At 43.8% G+C, this 27165-nt stretch overlaps 1 protein-coding gene and 1 long non-coding RNA gene across 4 annotated transcripts in view; one reads left to right on the forward strand and one right to left on the reverse strand.

The window, feature by feature from the left end:
* Positions 1-27165, forward strand: part of LHFPL3 (LHFPL tetraspan subfamily member 3) — a 559454-nt gene that overhangs the window by 520791 nt on the left and 11498 nt on the right. The gene's annotated exons all lie outside the window — the stretch shown is intronic.
* On the reverse strand, positions 4644-16624 carry LOC140613519 (uncharacterized). The gene is made up of 3 exons (XR_012014516.1): positions 16543-16624; positions 16280-16417; positions 4644-4808 (listed from the first exon to the last, which is right to left on the reverse strand). It is a non-coding gene; the product is annotated as an uncharacterized lncRNA (long non-coding RNA).

The raw sequence follows: 27165 nt of genomic DNA on the forward strand, positions 1-27165 counted from the left end.
AGGAGACAAAGTGATTCGAGGATAGGAAATACTCTTCATAGTCACCTCCTTCAAATAGAAACCTCAAGTCTAACTGCCCAGAAATGCCACGTAGTATGCCAGCTAGGAGAATCAACGTCTCCCTCTCACTGGGAGTCACAGACCAGGGCTACTGAGAGCCCCCTAACATCTGAGCTGTAATGCAGATGAAAGGAGATGAGGATGAACTTCAGGGGTGAACTTGAACTAATGTAGGAACTGTCACATATGACCATTTCCAGGCCCCGAGTACTTTAACACATTATCCCAATCTTCCTACTTACCTTTCAGGTAGATGGTATTACATCCATGTTAGTTTTCAGATAAGAAAATGATGTTCCGAGATGAGAGACAATCACCCAGGGTCAGAAACTAAGAGAGCCCCGCTTTCTCTGACTTGAGGCGGGGGCTTGCACTGCCCTCCCCTCCAGGCGGCAGACGGCTTGGTACTTGGCCTCTGTGATTTGGAGAAGGGCAGGTCTGGGCTCCCTGGCCACCTGTCTGGTCTTGCCTGAGTCCCAGGCCCGGACTGGGTACCGGGCCCAGTTGCCCCTCACCCCTGCAAAGCTCAAAGCCAGACACAGATCTGGACCTGCCACACCCAGGCCAGGTTTTCCAGGAGATGTATCCACCCCTCCCATGGGCCCTTACAATAACCCAGAAGTAGGTAGAGCCAGATAAACAGCACTCATTACAGGAGAGTCAAAGAGAGCAGTCTCTCTCTCTCTCTCTCTCTCTCTCTCACACACACACACACACACACACACACACACACACACACAGCCCCGCCCATGTCAGAGCTGGACTGCCCAGCCCCAGGACAGTATGTTGTACAGCTGAGAAACTTCTAAGCACCCTTACGCTATTTCAGATGCGGACAGCAGAGCCCAATTACACTGAGCTGGAGTCATGCTCTGCTAACTGCCCTTCATATCTGGCATACTGGGTTTTCCTAATTAGAGCCCTGACCTGCCCAAAAAAGAAATTAAGAATAGAAATGGCTTTGTGTTAGTGATTCCAGATCATATTTTTTTGTTTTCCTTGACTTCTGTTTGACTTATCTCTTTTTATCCCAAAATCCTATAAAGTGAACAATGCAAAAATGATGGGGAGGCGGCTTGATCTTCTGGTTGGAGGCATTTCAATGTATTCCTATGGGTTTATAGAATTGCATTCTGGTCAAACAAAATTGACTCTCTTGCCTCCATTTTTAATGACCATCTGCTAACACCTTGTGGTCACTGGCCAGTTACAAGGAAAGCTGCACAGTTAAAACCTCTGTATTTCTGTGACACTGAAGGCATACTAAAATGTGAGTGCTGTGTTTTTAGGGTCTCTTATACTGGCTCCTCTTAGGCTGGGCTCTGAGAGGCAGAAGTCTTGGGTTGCATCGGGGCGGCTTATGGTCAGGATGGCCAGGTGCAGCCAAAAAGGCAGCTGACATTTCCTGGATCCCTACTACATGCCAGGCACTTTCTTTTAATTATCTATCACCTTTAGTTCTACATACCTCCCCCCCCCCGCCGCCCAGGTCGGAGTTAATGTCCTCATCATACAGGTGACAGCACAGACTCAGAGACGTCAGGTAACTGGCTCAGGCTCACAGTAAGTCAGTCACTGGCTGGGTCAGGATTTGAACCCAGTTCTCTCTGATTACAAAGCCCATTTCCTCTTCCTTCTGCCATGCTCCTCACTCCATTTCACCCCTGGAAGAATCAGGCACTCAACTCCACAAAACTGGAATCGGTCATTCACTTTAGGCAAGCAGGCCTAGGGAAGTATCTCGTATTGGGCTGGGCAGGTCCCATCCTGATGCAGATGGATATATTTCTCTGGGAGGAAAAAAAGTCTCCATTTTTAACTTCATGCTATTCTAATCTTGTCCCTACTATTCTTTTTCCCACAATCCCATCTTCATCTGGCCTCCCAGCCTTTTTTCATTCTCTTTCTCATTTCCAAATCAACTCCCCCTTTTCCCCTCTTAGCTGATTTTTTTACCCTGTCAAGAAATGGGTGGATGGAGTTGCATTTAGCTTGTTACTTCATTAACATGGATTTATTCACCTACTCCCTGCCAAGGAGAGGTCATCAAGATAGCCAACCATGAAGCACTGGTCACTCTCAGAACAGAGAGAAGTTGCTAAGCAGGCCTACAGGGGTCAGGAGACTTTCCAAGAGTAGTTTCCTCATCCAAGATAACCCACCTTCTATACCAGCAGAATCCTGTACAAATAAACAAAACAAAAATCTAACCTCCACTCTTCAGATGTGCTTGCATTTACTCAAGAGAGGTGGTATGTGGACTGCCTGAGTGGCTTAGTCATAGGGTCCAACTCTTGATCTCAGCTCAAGTCTTGATCTCAGGGTTGTGAGTTCAAGCCCTGCATTGAATTCCATACCCAGTGTGGAGCCCACTGAAGAAAAAAAGAGAAAGAGAGAGGTGGTATGCATTGTGTTCAGGATCAGAGACTCTGGAGCAACCAGACTACCTACAGTAAGACCCCAGATCCACCACCTGCTAGCTACAGGATCTTGGACAAGGTACATAACCTCTCCGCACATCCTCTTTTGGAATCGTTGGGATGTATATGTTCATGAAGTACCTGGATGACTGCCTGGCACAAAGTTAGCTCATCAACAAACGTGTAGAGCCCCCTCTGTGTAAAAGTTCTGTGCAGGAGACAGTACTGAGTACCAAGAAGCACCATATACGAATCGCCAACAGCATGGCACAAATGCTGTGCAAATCCCAGCTCTGCCACTTAACCAACCCCATCATAGTGCCCAAGACCACCGCAAGCTACTTATCCTCTCTAAGCCCACCTGTGTTTCTGAGAAATGGGAATAGTCATTGTATCTGTCTCACAGGGCAGGGGTTACAGGTGAAAATGCATGAAGGCTTTGCATGGTACCTGCCTCACACGTGGCAAGGGCAAAATATATGTCAACCGCCAGTGTCTTTGTGGGCATTGACTCAGGTCCAAGAAAGTGACTTCATGGACCTTTCAACCAGGTGGGAGAACCAAAGTGGAAAACTCTACTGCCCCTAAAGTGCAGTGTCCTGTGACAGCAGGAACTTCACTCAAGATGGAAGGCCCAGTTTATGTATGGAAGAAAGAAGCCCTGGACAGTTTTTCCATGGACTCTGACTTCCTCTGGGATGCTCACTGAGGCAAATCCACACTCTGGAATGTAGGGCCTAGGTGTCTGGAGGCTTTGACCAACCCCAAATCTACCATGGTGAAAGATGTACAGCAGCCCCAAAAATGATCCTAAAGGAAGGGCAGGATTCCAACTCTGCCCTTTTTTCCTCACCAAAGTGAGAGCAGGGCAGGTGCTGTATAGACAATGTAGATGGACCAGAGCCCAGAGGCCCTGGTTGCCTAGTTCAGGATGGGACTGAAGCCAAAACAGCAACTGGCTGAGGGGCGACCCCTTCAGCCTCGCTTTCCCTGGCCACCCAAATACTGGACCAGGGTGCCTTCATCCTTTTATTTTCTTTTAAAGATTTTATTTATTTATTTATGAGAGACAGAGAGAGACGCAGAGACACAGACAGAGGGAGAAGCAGGCTCCGTGCAGGGAGCCTGATGCAGGACTTGATCCCAGGTCTCCAGGATCACACTTTGGGCCAAAGGCAGGTGCTCAACCGCTGAGCCACCCAGGCATCCTGCTTTCATCCTTTTAATAGCCAGTGCAGGTCGAAGCACTGGGCTGCTTAACACTGTCACAAGAAGACAAAGCAGGTGTGTGTGTGTTTATATGAATATTTCTGTCTAGTTTATTTGGTCTTCAACTCATCTTTGTGAAAGGAGTATGTGTCAGGTAAATATATTGTTAGTAAGATTATTTTTAAAAGAAAAATGGTGAGGGATGCCTGAGTGGCTCAGTGCTTGAGCACCTGCCTTTGGCTCAAGTCATGATCCCGGGGTACTGGGATCGAGTTCCATATCATGCTCCCCACAGGGAGCTGCTTCTCCCTCTGCCTGTGTCTCTGCTTCTCTCTGTGTCTCTCATGAATAAATAAATAAAATCTATTTAAAAAAAAAAAAAAAAAGAGGGATCCCTGGGTGGCGCAGCGGTTTGGCGCTTGCCTTTGGCCCAGGGCGCGATCCTGGAGATTCAGGATCGAATCCCACGTCGGGCTCCCGGTGCATGGAGCCTGCTTCTCCCTCTGCCTGTGTCTCTGCCTCTCTCTCACTGTGTGCCTATCATAAGCAAATAAAAATTAAAAAAAAACAAGAAAAACAGTGGCAGATGATCCTATTAAGAAACAAAGAAAATGAAGAACACCTAAAACTAGTAAATTAATTTTTCAAATTCTGCTTTGTAACAATATATGAATGTGGAACACCTGCGTGGCTCAGTGGGCTGGGCATCGTGCTGTTATTTCGGCTCAGGTCATGATCTCAGGCCATGAGATCAAGCCCCGCACCCCACTCCACCCTCAATGGGGAGTCTGCTAGAGATTCTCTCTCTCTCTCTGCCCCTCCCCAACTGGGTTCATGCATCGGGCACACTCTCAAAAAAGCAAATAATCTTAAAAAAAAAAACAAAAAAAACCCAACAATATATGAATGTGCTCATACAGTCTCCCACACACATTTTATTTCTCTTCCTGCATTTCCAAAGGGATTTCAGGTAGTAAATGCTCTCTGTCTTCACACACTGGCTTCACAGAGCAGGAGATGAGAGTGGGAGCAAGGCGTCTGCAGGCTTACAGTTGCACCCAGTTACCTAGTGGGTCTCTGCAGCCCTCAGAAGGTTGCGGGAAGGGCATGACAGTGCTTCTGTGGAGAAATGGGGCAGCGGGGAGAGGAGAGTAGGTGAGCAAGCATTTGGAGATCCCTAATGAAAACTGGCCCGTGGAGCCCCCCCTCCCTGACATTAAGCATTGATGGTGTGACCACAAGGTGAGCCTGGAGATGTGATAGGACTCCCAAGAAATGTCATCTGCATATATCTGGCAGCTGCTCTAATCTGATTCCTCTAATTTTCTTTATTACTAAAATGTTCAAAATATTAACCTCATTCTGGATATTAAATTAATTTGGACAAATCACAATTGCTGCCAATTAACTGTACTGAAGAGCATTTCCTCTTCATACTACAATTCACAATTGCACATAATTGCAATCTAATTTATTTGCTTTAATTAATATTTGATTTATATATAAAGAGATGGGAGAGATTTTTCAAGAGTGTCTTTCTGCTGACAGTGTTTTGGTGCCTAAAAGGGAGCCTTTAAATGCTAAGGTCATTCCTTCTTCTGTTCCAGTGATTTGGGTTTCAGGAGGCTCTAGGCGTCACAGTACGTGCAATGTTAATTCAGAGTCATCCATTGCCCTTAATCCCATGACATTAAAACTCTGTAGTTTGGGGCACCCGGGTGGCTCAGTGGTTGAGCGTCTACCTTTGGCTCAAGTCGTGATCCTGGGGTCCTGGGATCGAGTTCCGCATCGGACTCCCCACAGGGAACCTGCTTCTCCCTCTGCCTCTCTCTCTCTCTGTCTCTCACGAATAAATAAATAAAATCTTAATAAATATATAAAACTCCGTAGTTTGATGGTTCTTGCAGAGAGCAATTTTACATGAATTTGTCCTCTCTGTTCATAGGTGGAATACTCATTCCCCATAAACAAGGCAGGTCCTGGCACAATTATGCAAACAGAATTTAGTGTTCTCTTTATGTTCCTTTCTTTGACCCCCTTATCTGTACCTCCCTGCACCCGCCCCCAAGTCCTCACCCCTCCTGCCACCCTCCCTCCAGCCTACAAGATGTAAGCCTGCTTCACACTCTGGGGAACATTTACTGGTCCTGAGTTCTGACAGGTCATTAGAGCCCATATGGGTGAATTAATTCAAAGGAAAATGTTACCTGATAATAGCTCCCAGATAATATAGCTCTATTTTAACCAAGATCTTCAAAGCTTTAGGCATGTTTAAAGGTGATGGAAATGTTACTTGCTAGTAGCAGAGAGAGGAGATTTTTCAGACCTTAACAAGCCTTTTAAAATGCTTTAAATTACATGACAAACAAAAATATTGCAACTTCACACACACAATAAAGAGAGGCGGGAAGATTTCCAATTTAGAAAGCTACTGATTCAATTCTTATTTCAAATATTTATTGATCACCACTGTGTGTCCCACATTGCACCAAAGGCTAGAGATAAATGAAGATGCACCCTATATTAATGAAACTTTTGCCTCCCTAGTCTCCCTAAAATCATTTGTTTGCCTGCTTCTCTCTTCTGCACCAGACTGTGAGCTCCTCCCTGGCAGCTCCTCTTCATCCTGGGAGCCCCATGCCTGGCAAACAGTTTAAAACTTAACACTGGGGGATCCCTGGGTGGCGCAGCGGTTTGGCGCCTGCCTTTGGCCCAGGGAGCGATCCTGGAGACCCGGGATCGAATCCCACGTTGGACTCCCGGTGCATGGAGCCTGCTTCTCCCTCTGCCTATGTCTCTGCCTCTCTCTCTCTCTCTGTGTGACTATCATAAATAAATACAAAAATTAAAAAAATTTATAAAACTCAACACTGTATGGGTGTTCAAAATGAAGAACATCACAATCTAATAACACTTGGGAAACACTAGGTTAAAAGCAGGTTTCTTAGACAACCCACAGACTGGGAAAATCATTTGCAAATTACATACCTGGTAGGGACTTTTGTCCAAAACATATAAAGAATTCTTAAAAGTCAACAACAAAAGGGCAAGTAACCCAATTAAAAACTCCAAATGATATGCACAAGATATACAAATGGCAAAGAAGGACATGAAAAGATACGCAACATCATCAGTCTTTAGAGTAATACAGATCAAAACTACAAAGAAGAACCGCTTCCCACCCACATGATGGCAAGTGGAGATAGAAGAAGATAGACAAGTGGAGAAACTGACAAGTGGAGATAACAAGTGGAGAAGTTGAAACCCTCCTATATTGTTGATGGGGATATAAAATGGTGCAAACATTTGGGAAAATAGTTTAGAAATTCCTCAAAAAGTTAAACAGTGGCAGTAAAACCCAGCTAGTTTACTCCTAGGTATATACCCAAGAGAAGTGAAAACATCCATCCACCCTCATCCTGATCCCCCTTCCTTTTGAAAGTAGAAAGTGGAGATCTTGCAATGGAATTCATAAACAGACTCTGGAGTGTCCATTTAGACTACACTAACTAGACTTCAAAAGATTTTGTGTGGTTTGGTGCAAGTCAGAATAAATTCTGACTAACTGAATCCACAAGTTCTACACAGGCTTCCCTTTTTTTTTTATTTCTAAACGATACATTTCATTTAATAAACATGTTTATGCCTGTCAAAAAAAAAAAAAAACTCCCACAAGAATGTGTACAGCAGTTAGTAGAGCATTATCCATCAGAGTCAAGAGATGGAAACAACCCAAATAACTACCAGCTGAAGAATTAATAAACAACATGGGCTATATTCATACAATGGAATACTATTTGGCAATAAAGAAAAAAAGAATGAAGCACTGGTTCATGTTACAGCATAGGCAAACCTTGAAAACATCATGCTAACTAAAAAAAAAATAGTCCTAAAGGAACATCTATTGCATGACCTCATTTGTATGAAATGTCCACAATAGGCAAATCCATGGAGTCAGAAAGTAGATGGGTGTTTCTAGCACCTGGAGGGAGGGGAGATTGGGAAAGCATAGGGTGTCTGCAGTGATGAAAATATTCTACAATTAGTTGGTAGTGCTGATTACATAACTCCATGAAAATACTAAAAATCAATGAATTATATATTTGAAAACATCATTTATGGTATGTGAATTGCATCTCAGTAAAACTTAGAAAAGCTTCTCTTATATCAAAAAAACCATTCGGTGCTTATCTGAAATTTAACTACTGAATTCTGTATTTTTAGTTGCTAAATCTGGCAACTCTGGTTTTACAAGATGATCCAATTCACCTAGATCAGGTTGAAACAGAGATCAAGAATTAAAATGGATTAAAATCAAGGAGGGACCAAAGAAGTTTGAAGTCAGGGAAGAGAGGCCCCAAGGCATTGTATAACCTTGGCCAGTACGATGGCAAAATAGTTTTGTGGGAACTTCTTCAAATCTGATAGGATTTCTCTCATTTCCAAGATCTATGGCAAAAGGTTCATATCAAAGACTCCTAAAAAAACAATAAATAGTTGCATGAAATAATGTGTTTCTCAAAGGTATTTCATCTTGGATGAAGCTTAAATTAAGCTTCCTCCTGGCAGCTGAGTACATGATGAATTGTATTATAAGTAAGCCTATTTTTAGCCTACTAGGGCTTTGGCAGACTGTTAAAAATAGAAGCAGGCCTAGTAGAGTAGACAAGCTGGGGAGCTTTTCCTTACTGATTAATGAAAATGAAGCCAGTTCTCTGACTCTAATGGTTGGAGGGAAGGTGGATGCAGCTGTGATCAGGTTAAAAGGCTGTGGCTTATAATTTGGAAATTAGTGTGTCATGGGTCCCTGAGGCAGAAGATGGGAACATAGCTGTAACTCAAGCTCCCTGGAAATGCTCAGATACTGGGAGTAGAGGGTTTGCGTATTTGATCGGGTGAGAGGCCAGTATTTTAATAATCACTTATGTTAAAAAAAAAATCACTTATGCTTCTGTCCTGGAGACCTCCTGTTTCCCTCTATCATGACTTGGTTCATTGTTCCGCTGCTTCATGGGTCATCGTGGAATTGCTCAGCACACTAGGTTAGTGGCCACCAGGGGGCACCGAAGCAGCCCATCCGGGGGAAAGAGTGCAAGTCCCTGGGCCTTTGCCGCTCACTTCTGAGCACCCCGTGACCCCGTGACCCGACAGCCTTCCCCTTGAGCTTCCCTGCCTACACTGTGCATTTCAAAGGTGCAGCACAGTGCAGGGATTCCAGACAGAGCTGGATCTCCCACTTAAAACCTTTATGGCTTCTTTTTTTTTTTTTTAATTTATTTATGATAGTCACAGAGAGAGAGAGAGAGAGAGAGGCAGAGACACAGGCAGAGGGAGAAGCAGGCTCCATGCACCGGGAGCCCGATGTGGGATTCGATCCCGGGTCTCCAGGATAGCACCCTGGGCCAAAGGCAGGCGCCAAACCGCTGAGCCACCCAGGGATCCCCCATTATGGCTTCTTTAATCCACGCACAGGGATTATAAAGTACCTCCCTCAAAGGAAGGTGGTAAGAATTAAATGAGATCGTGCCTGGGAAGTTGGGGGGGGAGGGGGGCTTTTGTTTTATTTATTTAAGTAATCTCAACACCCATTGTGGGGCTCAAACTCATGACCCCAAGATCAAGAGTCACATGCTCTCTCAACTGAGCCAGCCAGGCACCCCAGTACCTGGAAAGTTCTTAAAATCCAATCCTGAGGGCACCAGGGTGTCTAAATCGGTTAGGCATCTGCTTTGGGCTCAGGTCCTGGGATGGACACCCCCCCACCCATCATGCACTTGCTGTCTGTCAGAAAGGAAGAAAGAAAGATCTTTATTTTTTTTTAAAGATTTTTTTAATTTATTTATGCATGAGAGGCACACACACACACAGAGACAGAGAGAGAGAGGCAGAGACACAGGCAGAGGGAGAAGCAGGCTCCCTGCAGTGAGCCCGACAAGGGACTCGATCCTGGGTCCCCAGGATCAGGCCCTGGGCTAAAGGCAGTGCTAAACCGTTGAGCCACCCGGGCTGTCCCAAGAAAGATCTTTTAAAAAAAAAAAATTTATTTATTTACTCATGAGATACAAAGAGAGAGAGAGAGAGAGAGGCAGAGAAAGAAGCAGGCTCCACACAAGGAGCCTGAGGTGGGACTCAATCCCGAGTCTCCAGGATCACGCCCTGGGCTGAAGGCGGCGCTAAACCGCTGAGCCACCCGGGCTGCCCAAGAAAGATCCTCACCCGGGCTGCCCAAGAAAGATCTTTAAAACAACAAACACCAATCCTATGCCGGTGTGTGATAAATATTCAGTTCCCAGGTACACCCTGCAAGTCATAGAGTGGGGTCAGGTGCTAATGACCATATCAGAGAGAAGATATTAGCTTCCTTCCATTCCCTTCTGTATTGGGATCTCTCTCTCTCTTCTCTTTTTTTTTTTTTTTTTTAAGATTTTATTTATTTATTCATGAGAGATACAGAGAGAGGCAGAGACACAGGCAGAGGGAGGAACAGGCTCCATGCAGGGAGCCTGATGTGGGACTCGATCCTGGGACCCCAGGATCATGCCCTGGGCCAACGGCAGGCACTAAACCACTGAGCCACCCAGGCGTCCCTCTCTCTTCTCTTTTTTAAAGATTTTATTTATTTATTCATGAGAGACACAGAGAGAGAGGCAGAGATACTGGCAGAGGGAGAAGCATGTATTGGGATCCCTTCCCCCTTCCTCGGTCCTTCCCCAGGAACACCCTGAGATCTACTCCATACTGTCAGTTCAAAGATCTGCATTCTGTCCATTTGCTAGAAATACCCTATGCCCCTCAAAGTTTATTCACTCTTCTGTATGTACCCTTGTGTTGCCCAGTGTGGTTCACGAGCCACTGCACCAGGATCGTCTGGACCTACAAAGTTGGGAATTTCTGGGGATGGAACCTAGGATTCTGCATTTTAATGTTTCCTAACTGAATCTTATGTACCATATTCTTAGTGAGATTTTTTTTAATAGAGATATAGTGCAGATTGATCCCAACCAGCTGTTAGGAGGGAAATTAGCTGATTATCTGATTAAAGTAATTCACACTGAACTGTGAAGAACAAATAAACTCCCCTTCCAGTAGAATTTGCATTCTGACATTTCCAAACCTGAACGAATTTCTAATTAGTGAACCGCCTGGGATGGATGTTTACAGAAAAGCGACCTCACCTATGACCCACTCCCTCAGGGGAAGGCTTGATCTGCGGTGAAAGGAAGGGCATGTGGTGTAGGAGCACACTCATCCCCCTTCCTCCAACCACCGGAAATTCAATGCCAGGCTTGCCGGCTGGTGGAGAGAAGGGAAAAGAGGAGGAAGAGAAATGGAAGGCAAAGGAGGAAAAATGGGAAATTGAGGAAGGTTTGAGGGAAGAGTGCGGAAGGGGAGAGACTGGAAGAATCCTCTCAAAGATCCCCACTTGCACAGCTTTGGAATGGAGTGACAGGGACAGCAGCTGGGTCCTTTCTCCATCACTCCATTCTGTCTTCAGTAGGTTCAGAAGGCCCAGAGACAATCACGACTGACACTTCTATTGTATTGGCTATTCAGTTTAATCGTTTAATACAAAGCTGCAAGGGGGCAGTCGTTCCCTTGTTCTCCTTTCCTGTTTCCAGACTACTTCTCTTCCCTCTAAAGGCAAGCCTGGCATAGACCCCAGTCCTTGACGCCACCCCACCCCCTTCCCTTTTACAGGTCTCATGACCTGTAAAGTGAATTCTGGTCTCATGGTTTTAAAGACCATCTGAACAACTGAAAACTCCCAACTATGAATCTCCAGTCCCTACCTCTGCCTTGCATTCCAGATCCTTCTAACTGTACTCATCTCTACTTAGATGTCTAATGGCAGCTCATACTTTTGACAGGTACAAAACCACACTCCTGGTTTTTCTCCCAAATAACCTATTTCTCCCCCAGTGTTCCCCAACCCAGTGAATAGCATCTCACTCATACAATGGATCAAAAACTTTGGAGTCATCCATCAACTGATCAATCTCTCTCTCTCTCTCCCTCTCCCTCTCTCTCTCTCTCTCTCTCTCTCTCTCTCTCTCTCTCTATATATATATATATATATATATATATATATATATATATATCTGTCTCTCTGTCTCTCTCTGTGTGTCTTGGTCTCTGTCTGTCTCTCTCTCTCTCACACACATACACACACACACACACACACACACACACACTGCATTCAACCTATCCCAAATCCTGCTGCTCTATCTTAAGAATGCATCTTGAATCTGGGCCCCTTCTCATCACCTCCACCACTACCAGCCTGTCCAAGCCAGCATCGCCTCTCACCCATAACACTTCATTGCCTCCTGTCCTCTCTAGTCTGGTTGCCACCCACAGCCACAACTGAGACTTTAAAAAAAAAAAAAAAAAAAGATTTTATTTATTTATTCATGAGAGACAGAGAGAGAGAGAGGCAGAGACACAGGCAGAGGGAGATGCAGGCTCCACGCAGGGAGCCTGACGTGGGACTCCATCCCGGGTCTCCAGGATCAGGCCCCGGGCTGAAGGCAGCACTAAACCGCTGAGCCACCTGGGCTGCCCCCACAGTTGAACCTTATACATAATTCTCATCACCTCCTTCCCCCTTTAGTCCTCAGAATCAAAACAGCTGACTGTGGTCCTAGGCTCCTTCTGGACTTGCCCCATCCATGTTGCTGCCCCATCTCCTATCTCCAGCTACCCTGGCTACTCTACTCTTCCTCCTGCCCTTGCCTTTGCTGAGGCCTCCACCTGGAAGGTGAAGATCCCCCAAATATCTTGTTCCCTCACTTCATGCAGAGAACCCTTCCCTGATCACCTGCCCCCTAAATAGCAATTCTCTTCCTATCCCGATTTCTATTTCTTCATAGCACTCAAAACTATCTGATATATAACAGTATATATGTATTTGCTTGTTGTTTATCTCCCCATTTGAATGTAAGCTTGATGCGAATAGGACTTATGCCCTTTTTTGCCCACCACCCTAGTGCCTGGAACAGTGCCTGATATATCATATGTGCACAATTAATATTTGTTGAATGAATGAAGCAAAACTACAAACGTGAATAAAGATGGCTACTGAGAGGTGGTTTCCAGGTTACATTGAAGGTCCTATTTATTAGGAGAGTTGGAGGAAAGAATGGGATAACTCGCCCCTCTCTCCACCCTACCCACCCCTTGTGTTATTTTATGGTGGCTACGCAAAGATAAGGCATGTCCCAATTTCATTCCCTTTTTCAATAAGTGGTCATTTCTGGAGTTCTGGACCTCCTCTTCGCAAGCAAGAACATCTCTTCTTTATTCCACCAAGCACTCAAAAATTATGTATTCACAATTACCGAGTCACAAACTCAGCTTTTACCCACTTACTGTACATAAAACAGAGTTAATGAGATTAGGCAATAGGAAGCCTTTCTACTGCAAAATATATTAATGGGATTCTCCCAGGAGCTAAGCTGCTCCCTCTCTGAAAGTTAAGCACATTCCAGAAATCACATTAAAACTCTTTCAGGCCCCCCTGGGGCTCAGGGGTCAAGGGAAGGGAAGCCTGATGTAGCTTTACAAAGCAGCTTACTACACTCAACATTTAACTATGGGTGGGAGAATCTGCTTTGTGACTTTCTTTCTGTGTCTTAAAGAAATTTATAGTATTTTCTCCTTTCATGCCAAAGCTTGTTATGCTGGCAGCCATTTCCCATAAATGGTACCCACAAAGATGGTCATAACCTCCACTGGAAACAACATCAGTAGCTACTCTGTAGAGTGAAGCAAAAAGCAAAAATTATCTCTTTTGTAGGAATAGCTGGAGTGAACGAAGGTGATCATCTTACTTGGTCTATAAGAATATCATCTTAGGCATCCCTGGGTGGCTCAGCGGTTTAGCACCACCTTCCGCCCAGGGCATGATACTGGAGTCCCGGGATCAAGTCCCACATTCAGCTCCCTGCATGGAGCCTGCTTCTCCCTCTACCTGTGTCTCTGCCTCTCTCTCTCTCTCTCTCTCTTTCTGTGTGTGTGTGTGTGTGTGTTTCTCATGAATAAATAATTTTTTTAATTAAAAAAAAAGAATATCATCTTAGCTTGAGTTCCCCCATAGGCAGACCCTGAAACAAGAAATCAAGGATAAGTGGTGGTGAGAAAGAGATCCCAGAAAACACTGATAGGGGGTGAGAAAGTGAGGCAGTAAAGGGAGGGCAGCCAATGTGTTCTCAAGCAAGTCACTATTTGGGTAAGTGAAGCTCAATCTCGCCAGAGAGCTCTAGGAGTCCAGGGATAAAGAGGCGATATTTATACATCAATTCTCATCAGCCATTGACTAAGGACTGCTGGGGGTAAGAGAGAGTCTTCCCTGGCATTTCCAGTCTGCCACATGGATACACAGAGAAAGCTCTAGTATTCAGAGATATTCCTCTGGCAAAAAGAAGCCAGGGCTGGCAGTTGGACATTGGTCCAGTGGGCATTGAAGTGGTCAAGCCCAAGGGGAAAGTAGTAGAGAACGAACAGCCTCTTCCATGAGTATTGGCTTTTCCAAAAAACACTGCCTAAAAATGGGTGTTCCCCAATAAAGTCCTCTTGTGTGTTAACAAAGCTTAACAGGAATCTGTGGCAAGTTTTCAGTGAGAACTGAAATCTTGGGGAAGTGTTTGGAAAGCAGGTCACCTTGGCTCAGGGTAAGTGGACTGGATCTAGTGGTGGGGCTTTCTGAGTTGGGTTTGACTTTTGTTTGTGACAAATTTCAACAGCCTGAGAGTCAGAACAAACAAAAGTGGATCTGGTGTACACACTCAGAGAAAGCAACCCTGGCTCTCATTCTAGAAGCTATCACTTCCCCGGGGGTGGCCCTCAGAAGGGCAGCCACCTGCTTGGGTTGACCCTCCTTTTCAGACCCATTCTGACCACTTTTTCCAAGACCAAGAACCTCAGACACATGTACGCATATATTCCTGCTCACTCAGGGGACCATGAGTGTAGAAACACAACATCAATTATTTTTTTCCTATTTAGACATGTTTTTTAGGTACTTCATCCCTTTAAACAGTAAATGGTCTAATTCTATAAAAATATGTAACAGAAAAGTACATATATTCCACAGCAGACAAATACTGAAGGCCTAACATGCACCAGGTATCCCACTAGGTCACAAGAATATGATGTGCCCAGTTCTTGTCATTAAGGCTCACACAGGACCAGTAAAAGGTACCCTTGTCACAGATGCACAGTACTCCAGTACTGTCATTGCTACACATGTGAACTCTGCATGAGCAATCCTCTGTAGGCATGTAGATATCAGAGGCATTAAACTACCCTTGATCATGTTTAGAAAGCATTCTCCAAAGGTATTTGCGTATTTGGGATGAGACTAGGTTTTCCAGGAGAAGGAAGAGGGGAGGTTCCTCTCTAAATTGTTTTCATTGATTAATCTGCTGAAAATCCCCAAATTGACTTGTGAAAAGTCAAGTTCATGTCAGAAGGTCAAAGCTGAAAAGGTAGAAGGGAAAGGAACAGTCATAAGTGTTAAAAATGAGATTTAAATAATTAAATTTTAAAGATCTCCCTGGCTTGATTCAATGATTCATGAATCAGGCAACATCTCATCTTGCAGACAGAAAGGAGCGCTGAAGAGCTATACAATATGAAAGACTTTTATAAGGAGAATGGGGTAGATTAACGAGGTTCCTAGCAACAAGTAGATTGTGGCAAAGTCACCTTCCTTTGGGTGCCCGAAGGGGTCTGTCAGGCAGATGACCTCACCAGTACTGACCAGTTAATTCCAGACTGGCAGGTTTAAGATTCCACTCCTAGAAAAGGTTAAAACTGAAATTAAGTTAGATATTAAGTCTTTGTTTGATGACATGGGCTTAGCATAAGTGACTCAATTTTGGATCTGTCTCTTTTTTTAATATATGATAGCTTTACCTCAAATAGAAATGACTTGAATCTGACTAAAGTCAGAAAGAGAACAAGACAGGGGCACCTGGGTGGCTCAGTGGTTGAGCCTTTGGCTTAAGTCATGATCCCAGGGTCCTGGGATCGAGTTCTGCATTGGGCTCCCACAGGGAGCCTGCTTCTCCCTCTGTCTATATCTCTGCCTGTCTCTGTGTCTTTCATGAATAAAATAAAATAAAATCTTGAAAGAAAGAAAGAAGAAAGAAAGAAAGAAAGAAAGAAAGAAAGAAAGAAAGAAAGAAAGAAAGAGAAAGAAAGAAAGAAAGAAAGAGAGAAAGAAAGAAAGAAAGAACAAACGAACATGCAGGCAACCAACTAAAAATCAAGAGAGAAAGGTGAGGGGAAATGGAGGTAAATTCTCACTTTTCTAGAAGAGACTCAGCAGATATTATCTAAATATGATAAATTAATAAATAGGGAAATATTAGCATACTATTTCAACTATCAAAGGAGCTACCATAATAAAGCTGGAAGCTATGATAAGAGAACATCTCCTGGGAGTAAGAATCAGTATGAGAAGGGATGAGGTGAGGAGGCTCTTCTCATCACACGACCATCCTCATGCTTTGATTTTTTTTTTTAACAATATACACATAGTGCCTTGGAAAAATAGAAATTTGAAAATTCAAGCTGCTATACTCCACCTGGTATGTTGTGCCCATCTCAAAGCTATGTAAGTTTAATCAGTTTTCCTTATAAGGGAACAACCTTAACTCTGTTTTCTAGAGGTTGTCTTTCCTTCTCTCTTCTTTCCTCATCCAGTCCTTGGGCTCTGGAAACATCTAAAAGGAATATTTCACAGCTTAGCAGAATAGTGGGGAAGGCATCCCACTGCCCTACCCCTGCAGAGCCAAAGGGGGACCCCAAGGCAGGCTGTAAGTTGTCACAGGCCATTAGACCTACTTACCTCCTTAATCTGTGTGCCATCCCCTTCCTTCCCTGCATTACAACCCACCCTAGAGAGCTCAGGGGGAAATGTTCAATCGCTGCCTCCAGCAGGAGCCTCACCCACAGCTCTTAGCTTGATGATTGCACAAAGGGGCTGACACTATGCCCGTAAACTGGCTGTGTTGGTCCCTTTAGAAATGAGTCAGTCTTTCCCCCTCACTGGGTTCTGAACACTTGCCTGGTGAAAACTTCACTGCCCAGAGCTGAGATAAATTGGTAGCAGAAAGGAACAGATTTCAAGCCAGAGGCCACAGAGGGAGCAGCAGGGAAGCTTCCTCAGCCCAAAGCGCCTCAGCAGCCAGGCAGGCTCAGCAGGACAGGGAGGACTGCCTTTGTTTACCTGAAACGGAGATGGAATGTGGCTCCCAGGATGGCCCATGGGGGGCGCTGCATGTGCTCCCCTGCGTCTGGCTGATTAAGAACAGGATGTGAGGCCTGGAACTGACCAGCCACCCCCTGTGTGCCTTACACTCCGCCACGGGCCAGAGTTGATGGCCTTTGAATGTTCATTTAATTTTAATGCCCCATGGTAGATGATTTCTGTTTCTACCATGTTGCTGGGCAAATCTGTTGAGCCTTTCTGCTGATCTGGTGCCATGTCTGTGTGCGCCCCAACTTTCCTCTCTCATCAGAGACCTCCAATTGCCAAAGTAATAGTCTCGAGCAGGGTTTTTTTGTTTGTTTGTTTTGTTGTTTGTTTTTAAGAGTCAGTTTTGAATGATCCCCCGGATTGGCGTTCTATTGTATTGGCCAAGCACCATTCTCCTGAATCACAAATAAAATCATCAAAGTCTGGTTGGAGGTTGGGAAGCCGAAGACCAGAATTCTGTTCCCTATCTATGGAAGAATAATGTCCTATTACAGTGAACAAGCAATGGACAAAGGAGAAATGGGGTGTGCTGTGGGGAGCATTATTCAGCCCTCCTATCTGTGACAGCCACCAAAGGCAACAATAATGAAGAAGACCGATACTGTGTAGACAGGTTGATGGGAAACATGTCAGGGCCAGCTCTTGCAGTGACTTAAACAGATCCTGGCCTGCTCTGCATGGATTCTGGGACCTATCTGCTGGACTTGTTGAATCACTTTCAACACAAGCTAATCCTGTTAGCAGGAATCTTAGAAAAAGAAAGCGAGAGTGATTCTTTCTTTCCCATCATTACGACTTCTTCCAGTCCTTATAAGTGTTCTTCTTTTGCAATACTTTGCATATGGATCACAGATTTTCTTCTCAGGGCTTATTCATTCAACAAGAATGTATTGAGTGATATATTGAGTATGCATTGCGTATATGGGAGGTGCTAAAAGGGATGCTTACAAATACACGCATGGCTCTCTCCCTTTGGTGTGCTCACTTTTCAGATCATCTCCTAATCACCCTTTTAGAAAAACAAGCACAAATCCATGAAGACATTGCAGATGGCACAATGTTTAATTTCCTTTTCTTTCCAAGACATTTAATTTTCAAAAAGATAATAGAGCATTTTTTCTAATTTTTTTTAAAGATTTTATTTATTTATTCATGAGAGACACACACAGAGAGAGAGAGAGGCAGAGACACAGACAGAGAGAGAAGCAAGCTCCATGCAGGGAGCCTAACGTGGGACTCAATCCCAGGACTCCAGGATCCCGCCCTGGGCCAAAGCCAGGCGCTAAACCGCTGAGCCACCCAGGGATCCCCTAGAGGATTTTTTCTAATTATAAAAATAATGCATGCTCAGCTCACTATAAAAAAAAAAAAAAAAAAAGAAAGAAAAGAAAAGAAAAAAGAAAAATCAGACAATACAGAGAGGGAAAAGCATCCTAAGTCTATTGTTCAGAACTGAATTAGTAGAGGATAGATCCTTCCATGTTTTTTTTCTATGTACATATAAACATATTTTATTTTCAAAAAAGGATCACACATTCTATTTAATAACCTGCAGTTTTCATTTAATATGTTATAGATTTCACTCACTTAATTTGGCTCTACATTCATTTTTTTTTTAAGATTTGTTTTAGAGAGAGAGAGCACATGAGCATGTACATACACGCACACACACACACACACACGAGTGTGGGGAGGGGCAGAGGGAGAGAATCTTCAAGCAGACTCCCCACTGAGCTCATGAGCCCATGAGATCATGACCTGTGCCAAAACCAAGAGTCAGTCTCTCAAGTGACAGAGCCACCCAGGAACCCCTAGATCTACATTCCTTTTAAATGGCTATATGAAAATGCTACTATTTATTTATCCAACCTCATATTTGTGGCATTAAGGTTACTTTCAACTTTTTGTATGATACACAATCTTCTGTGTACAACTTTATTGTTATCATTGTATATTCGGAGCATTTTTTACAAATGCTCACTAAATCCCATTTATTGAACTTCAAGCTCACAACCTGATATTATTTGAAACCCTTGTCTCATCTGTATAAAGCAGAGGAAGGAAGAGAGTGACAGGCAAGGCTATCTCAAGACTCAGAATTATCTAGGCGAGCAATATCAAAGTGGAATGCTCAAGAAAACAGCAGAGCAGGATCCTGTTTGCCTTTGGTCTTTGTTATCCTTACAGTACTATTCAGGGTCATAATCACTGAATTAGTTTTCTTATTGGTAAAATGGAATTAATGATATTACCTGCCACTTTATGCACATACATTGACCATCATAATGTGCATAAAGGACTTAGCACAATGCCTGGCCTGCAGTCTGCTCTATAAAGGTAGCTGTTATCATCATAGAGAAACCTTAAAATTTCAGCTAGTAGTCTTACAGGAAACAAGGATCACAGCTGATTTCTAGGCTTTTTGGGGAGATGTCCTTACTGGGGACATGATTGACTCAGGGTATGACCACATCCATAAAACAGTGAACCATCCTCTCCTGGGGTTAAGTCTATGGCTCTTTCCTCCTTCCCTCCTCCCCCAAGCCAAAGGCTTTCCCCTAAAGGGAATTGTATTTCCAACACTTGAATGTCATCCTTGGTGCCCATAAAATCCTCAAGAGTTATTTCTAAGTGCTTAATTCCAGAAAAGCCCTTAGAGGCTATATGGATTTGTGTGTGTGTGTGTCAAAATAGTAAAAAATTCACAGGGAGGTCTTTCTCACTTCTACTCTATTTCATCTCCTCTCAGTCTTTCCCGAGGGAGAATGAGTGTTCAACACTGACCTTGATTCCTCAAACAACCCTATAAAATAGGTATTATGTTCATTTTACAGATGAGAATGCCAAAGCTATGGCAAGTAAAATTACTCGTACACATCTAGGAGGTGGCCAATCTAAAATTCAGACTTTTCTCTGAGTCCGAAACCCAGGTGCTAACAACCTTAAACTTCAGTGCAAATGAGAATCACCTGGGGATTAAGCCAAGCCAAGATCCTGGAACCTACATATTCACAAATACCCAAGTGAGTGAGATCCAAGAAGATCCAGAGGCCACATCTGGAGAAGCAAGGCCCTTGGCCATACAGCATTTACAAAGCCCAGGTCTGAGGCAGGGCTCTCTAAGGCCATAGGATTTTTTTCTCCTGGTCATCACCAAAGCAGCTTTACTGAAACCTCAGTACACCTTGCAATGAAGGAAGCCACGAGTATATTTTATATATTTGCAGACTTAGGAAATGGATCCCAGACTGTGGTTGAGACACACCCAATTTCTGGACGATTCTATATTATCCATTGCAGTCATCTTTATCATCTCCCCAGGATAGAGTCAAATCAATTGCAGTGGCCTTTCCTTCCCTGGAATCCTATCCTCCACCTTCTGTGCCGTGGTACCTTGTCCCCTGCTGACTCAGTTGGCAGCGTGGGATATAGCAATAGTTCAAACTCAATACTATGAATCCTTAGAGAGCCGCCAAGATACAATGCAGAGAGGCAGGAAGAGGGGAGAGCCTGGGAAGGGGGGTTTCAGAACCCGAGACCAAGGCAACTGCCCTCAATTCTGTTTGATGTGTAGAACTGGAATCCCTAAGAGATTCTCTTGAAGAAAGTTTTTCTCTGGGGAAAAAAGAAAAGCTGGTGGAGAAAAAAATACTAGTCTAGCCCAGAATTCTAATCCAAGTCTTCAGCTAAGTAGCTGAATGTTTTGGGGAAATTTTATCTCCCTGAGAACTTACCTATCAACAAAGAAAAACAAAACCTTGGCTTTGTTGATACCTGCCTTTGTCTGCTCCGGCTGCAATGAGAAAGTAGCACAGACTGGGTGGCTTACACAATAGAAATAGATTTTCTCACTAGCTCTGGAGGCTGTAAGTCCAAGATCAAAGATATGGGCAGGTCTGATTTCTCCGGAAGCCTCATTCTTTGGCTCGCAGATGGCCATCTTCTTGCTGTGTCTTCACATGGCCTTTGTCCTATGCCTGAATGCCCCTGTTGTCACTTTCTTTTCTTGACACCATTCCTATTGGATCAGGGCCTCACCCTTACGACCCCAATTTAACCCTAATTACCTGCAGACCCTATCTCCAAATATAGTCACGTTTGGACGTTAAGGTTTCAATTTCATAGAAACTATGGGGGACATGATTCAGTCCATAACTATGCCTAGGGGAGCTCCTTTCAAAAAGCACCAGAGGCTTACTGAGCATCTACTATCTGCTGAGCACTGCTCTGGGTGTTTGGGACACAGAGGCTTATCAGCAGAGGCTTTTGCACTCAGAGGGCTTGCTGTATAGAAGGACGAGGCAGCTCTGATAGCAGATGATTGGGGCAAATGCAGGCCTTCTGGAGAAGTGACTTGAGATGATGTGTGAAACAGGAGAGGGTGCTCAACAGCTGGAAAATGGATAGAGGGTGTTTCCAGCAGAAGGGAGGAAGGCCTGGAGGATCTATTCTGAGGCCTGCAGGTCACATTCGGTGAGGGGAACACAGTCTGGGTGAAGAACCCCTGAGGGAAGGCTGGAGTGACTAGGAAAGGCCAAGGAAGGCCTGGTGGGTGGCACTGAGCTACAGGGTTGATTCCATAGCAGAGTCTCCCCGAAAAAGTTTTAAGCAAACCACAGTCTATTCACTTCTGCATTATAGAGAGCCCTAAAATTCTCCAATTCAGGTGATCTCTGGCTCTTCCTTACCACTATGTCATTTGTGGCAAACCAGTGTCAGCCAATCAGTGATGGATCACACATTTACTAGATGCATGGATTCTTAGCTACTTCCCCAATAGGGGCGGTAGTGTGTGTGTGTGTTTGATTAGACCTTGATTATACACCGCTTCCTGGACTCTGCAGTCCACTTCCCTTTGGCCTAGAGGGGAAGCATACATCATGCTTGAATGTTTATTTCATTACAACAAACACCCATATGGATAATTAGCATGAGGGCTATTAAATTTGTGGTAATAATGGCCATGTAAAGCCTCATGATCCTGAACTCCCTGCTAATGACTCTCACTCAAACCCATAGATCCTTATCCTGAGGATCAAAAGCTTCCCTGTTCCCTGGAAGAGAGAATGAGTTTAGGTGTTGAAGAGCTGTACCTTTGCATAATTTCACAGAAGCCTGTAGACTAGTTTGAAAGAAGCCCGGGAAGCATCAGCTGGGTTTTACTAGTAATTACTAGCAAATCCGTTTTTAATAACACTGATTTTAAAAATGTTTTTTAATAAGTCCCTTCCCTCTTGTAAATTCTGTGCTAAAAGAGGACAGGTGTTAAATAAAGCAATCTGACACACAAATGCAGATATATCAACATATATCATTCAGGTGATACAATTAAAAACAAAATCTTTCCCCCATTAAATCTCTCCATAACACTAGTAGAAAACAAAAAATTCAATGCTTCATTATTGAATAAGCATTAAAGCAGAATGTGATGCACAGCACAGGCAACCTGCTTAGAGATGTCCAAGACAGGATGCAATTTCACCTTTTGATAAAGCCAAGCAGATACAACCCATTACATGCATGTTTTCAGGATAAACAGTAACCAGTCCTCAAGACCATTTATTATAAACAGTTCACCCTAGATTGAGCTGGTTATTTGAGGGTGACCACCTGTGTTAATTGGTTTTATGCACAGGAAAAATAAGCTTCCCTTATCTTTATGACAGAAGTAGTTTTGCGACTTGGAGCAGGTGTCACCGAAGGTCAGCTCCTACCCTCCCACGGAAACCCCACAACGGGGAGCTGTCTCCCTTGACGTTTATGTTTCAAAGAGCTGCCTCCCGTCCTTGAGAAAGACATTCCTGAGTCATAAACCTGTCAAGAGCCTTATATAGTTTCTAAAAGGATTTACACACATTTCAGACATAGAGAAAATTTACAACTGCAAGATTTCCATAAATGCTCTAAGAAAAGTGGAGTGAGGGGCCAGGTGGGAACCTGGCAAAACTCCACCTCTCGGCAAGAACAATCATCATGTGGGAACTTATGCAATGCCCATAACAGCTGTATACGCAGGGCTAGGCCACCCCGTCTTATACGTGAGGCAACAGGCCAGGTCACGTGCCCAAGGTCACAGAGCCAGTGGGGAGTAAAATTGTAGTTCACAACCAGTCTCTCTGTCCATTGTCACCAGTTGGAACCACTGGGCCCTCCTGTGTCAGGGAAAAGTAAATGTTTACATGATTTACTGTTGCTTAATATAAATGCGTGGTATTTCTGGAATGACATAGTACTACTTAACACTATTGTGCATTCAGAACAAAACAAAACAAAAAAACCTGCCAACATTTATGGAGCTCTTCCTATTTGCCAGGTTTGCCTGCTGAGTCATGAACACCTTATAAGCATCATCTCGATCCATCATCTCGATCCAGGATGGGGGAGTACCCCAAGAACGGGGTACTCCCATCTTTCAGATGAAGTACAAAAATATTAAGGAATTTTTTTAGAGTTACCCAACCCATAAATGGTGGAATTAGAATTCAAAGCCAGAGAAAATGGCTCTAGAACACATATATTTGACAGTAAACTGTATGCCTCCAAGAAAATCAGGAAATTCATATTATCAAGGAAGGCCAGGTGACTCTTAAGATAGTGTCTGGAGAAGAGAGAGCCTGTGAGTTTGTGCTTGAGAGAGAAAGAGAGGGAGGGAGAGAGGTGTGCATGAGCACAGGGAAATGATGCAAATTATCAGTCTTTCCCTGAACAGGAAGGGGAAGAAGCTTTGAGAGCAGATGTGTGAGGCTGAATATTCAGTGTCAACAGAGACATATTTATTATTTTGAGAAGCCAACACACATTTGGGTTGCATGATTTGCAATTTCGTGTGTGGCAATACCCAATTTGGTTTTGCTTTTATTTATATTTGTAGAGGATTGTCATGACCACACACTGACGTGTTAGTCATAAGCTAGTTCATAAAATGGAAAAGCAAGACAATCATGAAAAATTTCAGAAGAGCACATAGACGTTGCTAAACTAGGGCTGGCACATTAAGATTGACACGGGATTTATTAGTTCCTGTGCAATGCACTAAGAATTGAGGGTGCCACCCTCCTACCCTGCCATGCATGTTTTGGGGGGGCTTCATTAATAAAAACCTTTCAACTGGTATGCAATATGGAATGGCTTCATGTTACAGCTGGACATATTATTAGGATTAATAAACCAGCACCAACATTCTATTGTTGACACATCTACCAAGGAAGTGCACCTGTTTTTTCTTGCTTATAATAGATTCTGCAGTATTTCTCAATGGGGACAAGAAGAGGAAAAAAAGAGATGTTCGTGAATTAACGATCAAAATTCCTTCTCATTAATTACTTACTTCCTAGAAAAGGTCACATGAGAAAGTGTTGTGCCTCATGTCAAAGTCCAATCTTCTGCTGCATACAGGACTAGTACCCGATTATCAGCACCTGATTCTTAGGCCACTTTCTGCCCCTTCCCGGCCAAGAAGATCAGTGACCAGAAGAAAGGCCAGAAGAACAGTGAGGCAAATATCCTCCAACTCTGTGTTAAAATCAGTATGTCAGATTGAAAGGAAGGTAGGAGATGGAAAAAGATCATGGGAAAGGCAGAGAATATAAAGATGGGGGGGGGGGGGTTAAGTTTACTTTTTTAGTGATCTCTACACCCAGTGTGGGGCTCCAACTCACAACCCCAAGATCAAGAGCCACACGTTCTTCCACCTGAGCCAGCCAGGCACCCCCAGTGTTTTGTTTTGTTTTGTTTTGTTTTTTAAAGAAAAAAGAAGAACTTAGGGGAAGAAAGGAAGAAAATGTGGTAGGACTGTCTCAGATGGTGCATTTTTAACTCCCGGATACCTCTTGACATATTTATACTACTATATATTTGGTTAAAGCCAAGTGTTAAAATCCCTAACTGTGGGCTAAGGTGAGAGAGCCCTTCACCGGCCTTTCCTCCTACATGGTGGTGGAAGGAATGGAACCTCTCTAGAAGTCCTCACTGAGTTTGCACTGAATACCTCTCCTAGTCGCTCAAGATTTGTTTGGCCAGGTTTTTCATAGATGCTTGTGCCTGGTCTGGTTTCATTATTTTATTCAACAAACACCTTTTAAGCACCTGTGACAGACCAAGCACTTCCTTAAGCTGGGGATACAAAGGTGAAGAGGACGCAATGACCCAGGGAGTGCAGTCCAATGCCTTAGCATCACCTGGGACATAGACATGTAAATTCTCAGGCTTTACCTCAGACCTACTGAATCCAAATCTGCATTTTTAACAGGATAACCAGGTGATTCTTAGATGTATTGAAGCACTGACCCGGTGGATTATTGACAAGGGCAGGGAGGTTCTCTTCTATTTCTTAACTCCTCTGTTGTGTCGACTCAGAAAGAATTCCCTGAAAATTAAAGCAACAGGAAAAAAAAAAAGGCAACAGGCATTTATTTGGGCAGTTAGAATTGCAATTCCAGAGACACAGACTCAGGTAGAAACCTGGCTCTTGTTCTGAGGAAGACACCGGAAGGGGCAGACTTGTAAAGGCTTAGGGTCACAAGTACAGTTCACATTTAGGTCCTTTATACAAACAAGGATTGAAAGTAGGTTAACTAGGATTCGTTGGGTTAATATGCAAATGAGGGAGGGAAACTTGTGGAATCATTGATTCCTTTCAGAAAGATGCTAATAATTCAGGTGTCTTGGTGAGGCAAGAATTAAGTCCCAGCTAAAGGCTTGCACCTGGCAAATTGTTCATGGTTCCTGAGGTGAAGACATGCATAAATTCCTCCTCCCTTATGGCCTCCCAACCCCATTTTTTATATTTTATTTATTTATTTATTTATGTATTTATTTATTTATTTATTTGAGAGAGGGAGCTTCAGCATGAGCAGGGGAGGGGCAGAGGGAGAAACAGACTCCCCACTGAGCAGGAAGCCCACAGGGGGTTCAATCCCAGGACCCTGAGATCATGACCTGAGCAGAAGGTAGATGCTTAACCAATGAGCCACCCAGGAGCCCCCTGACCCCGTTTTAAAAAGAGACTCTCTTAGGCTTGCTTGCTTGTGAGCATTTTGAAATATCCATTTATAATCGGTTCAGCAAGTATTTACTGACCTCCTGTCACAGATAAGGCTTGAGCTACGAGCTGGGGGTATACTCGTGAGCAAGACAGAGGAGCCCCTGGAGCTGATGGGAGAGGGAGAAAGAAAATGCGTCAATAGTTACAGATTGTAAGTAGTCCTATGAAGCAAATAAACTATAAATACTATAGAGAGAAACCAGAATGAACTATGACAGCACAGTAGAAGTCTTCAGGAGTAAGTTATTTGCATTTTGTATCTTGCTTTCTCTTCTAAAAATGTGAACAGTCACTGTTTTTCAGGTCCTACCTGAAAAAAAAGCCAGATCTACAGAGCTTAAGTCATGTTCCAAGATCCCCAATGGATGCCTGAAACCACAAATAATACTGAACCCTTTCTCTATATTTTTTTCCTCATCATAAATAGCTCTGATAAAGTTAAATTTATAAATTAGGCACAGTAAGAGAGTAACAAGAGTAACTAATAAAAAAATGGAACAATCATAACAATACACTACGATAAAAGTTAGGTGAATGTGGCCTCTCTCTCAAAATATCTTGGTGTCCTGTACTCCTCCTTCTTGCGAGGAGGTGAGCTGATACCTATCGTGAGTGCCTACATGATACGATGAAGAGACGTGAATGACACAGCCCTTGTGACACAGTGTTAGGCAATGATTGACCTCCTGACCAGATGTCAGAGGGCAACCATGTGCTTCCAGAGCAACTGACACCACAGAGAGCAAAACCATGGAGAAGGGGGAACTACTATATTTTTTGCCTTCTTTCCTTTCTCCCAACACTCCATCCCTCTGCCTCAGCAGCGATTACTGACACTGTAGATGCCACTGAGCAAGCAGTCACACACACCAGCTCATTCCCAAATAAAAATTTGGATGCAAAGTAAACTATAGCACCCGGAAAGAAGTACTGCTATTGCCTTTCTGCTTAGGGTAAGAGGGCATTAGAGAATTGAGATGGGCCGGTGACTGGGAGGGAGCTTCCTACCCTCCTGTATTCCTACAGCACCATACTCGGAGCTGGGGAGTTGTGCTGATGGGGGTAGTGAGTGGGAGGGTGGCATGCAAGGAAAGATTTAGCAAGGAAAGATGGAGTGTATATACCCTGACTTTCATCAACCCATTGGCCAATTACACAACAGACAACTA

The sequence above is a fragment of the Canis lupus genome, chromosome 21 (genome assembly GCF_048164855.1).
Source record: "Canis lupus baileyi chromosome 21, mCanLup2.hap1, whole genome shotgun sequence".
Taxonomy (NCBI): Eukaryota; Metazoa; Chordata; class Mammalia; order Carnivora; family Canidae; genus Canis; species Canis lupus.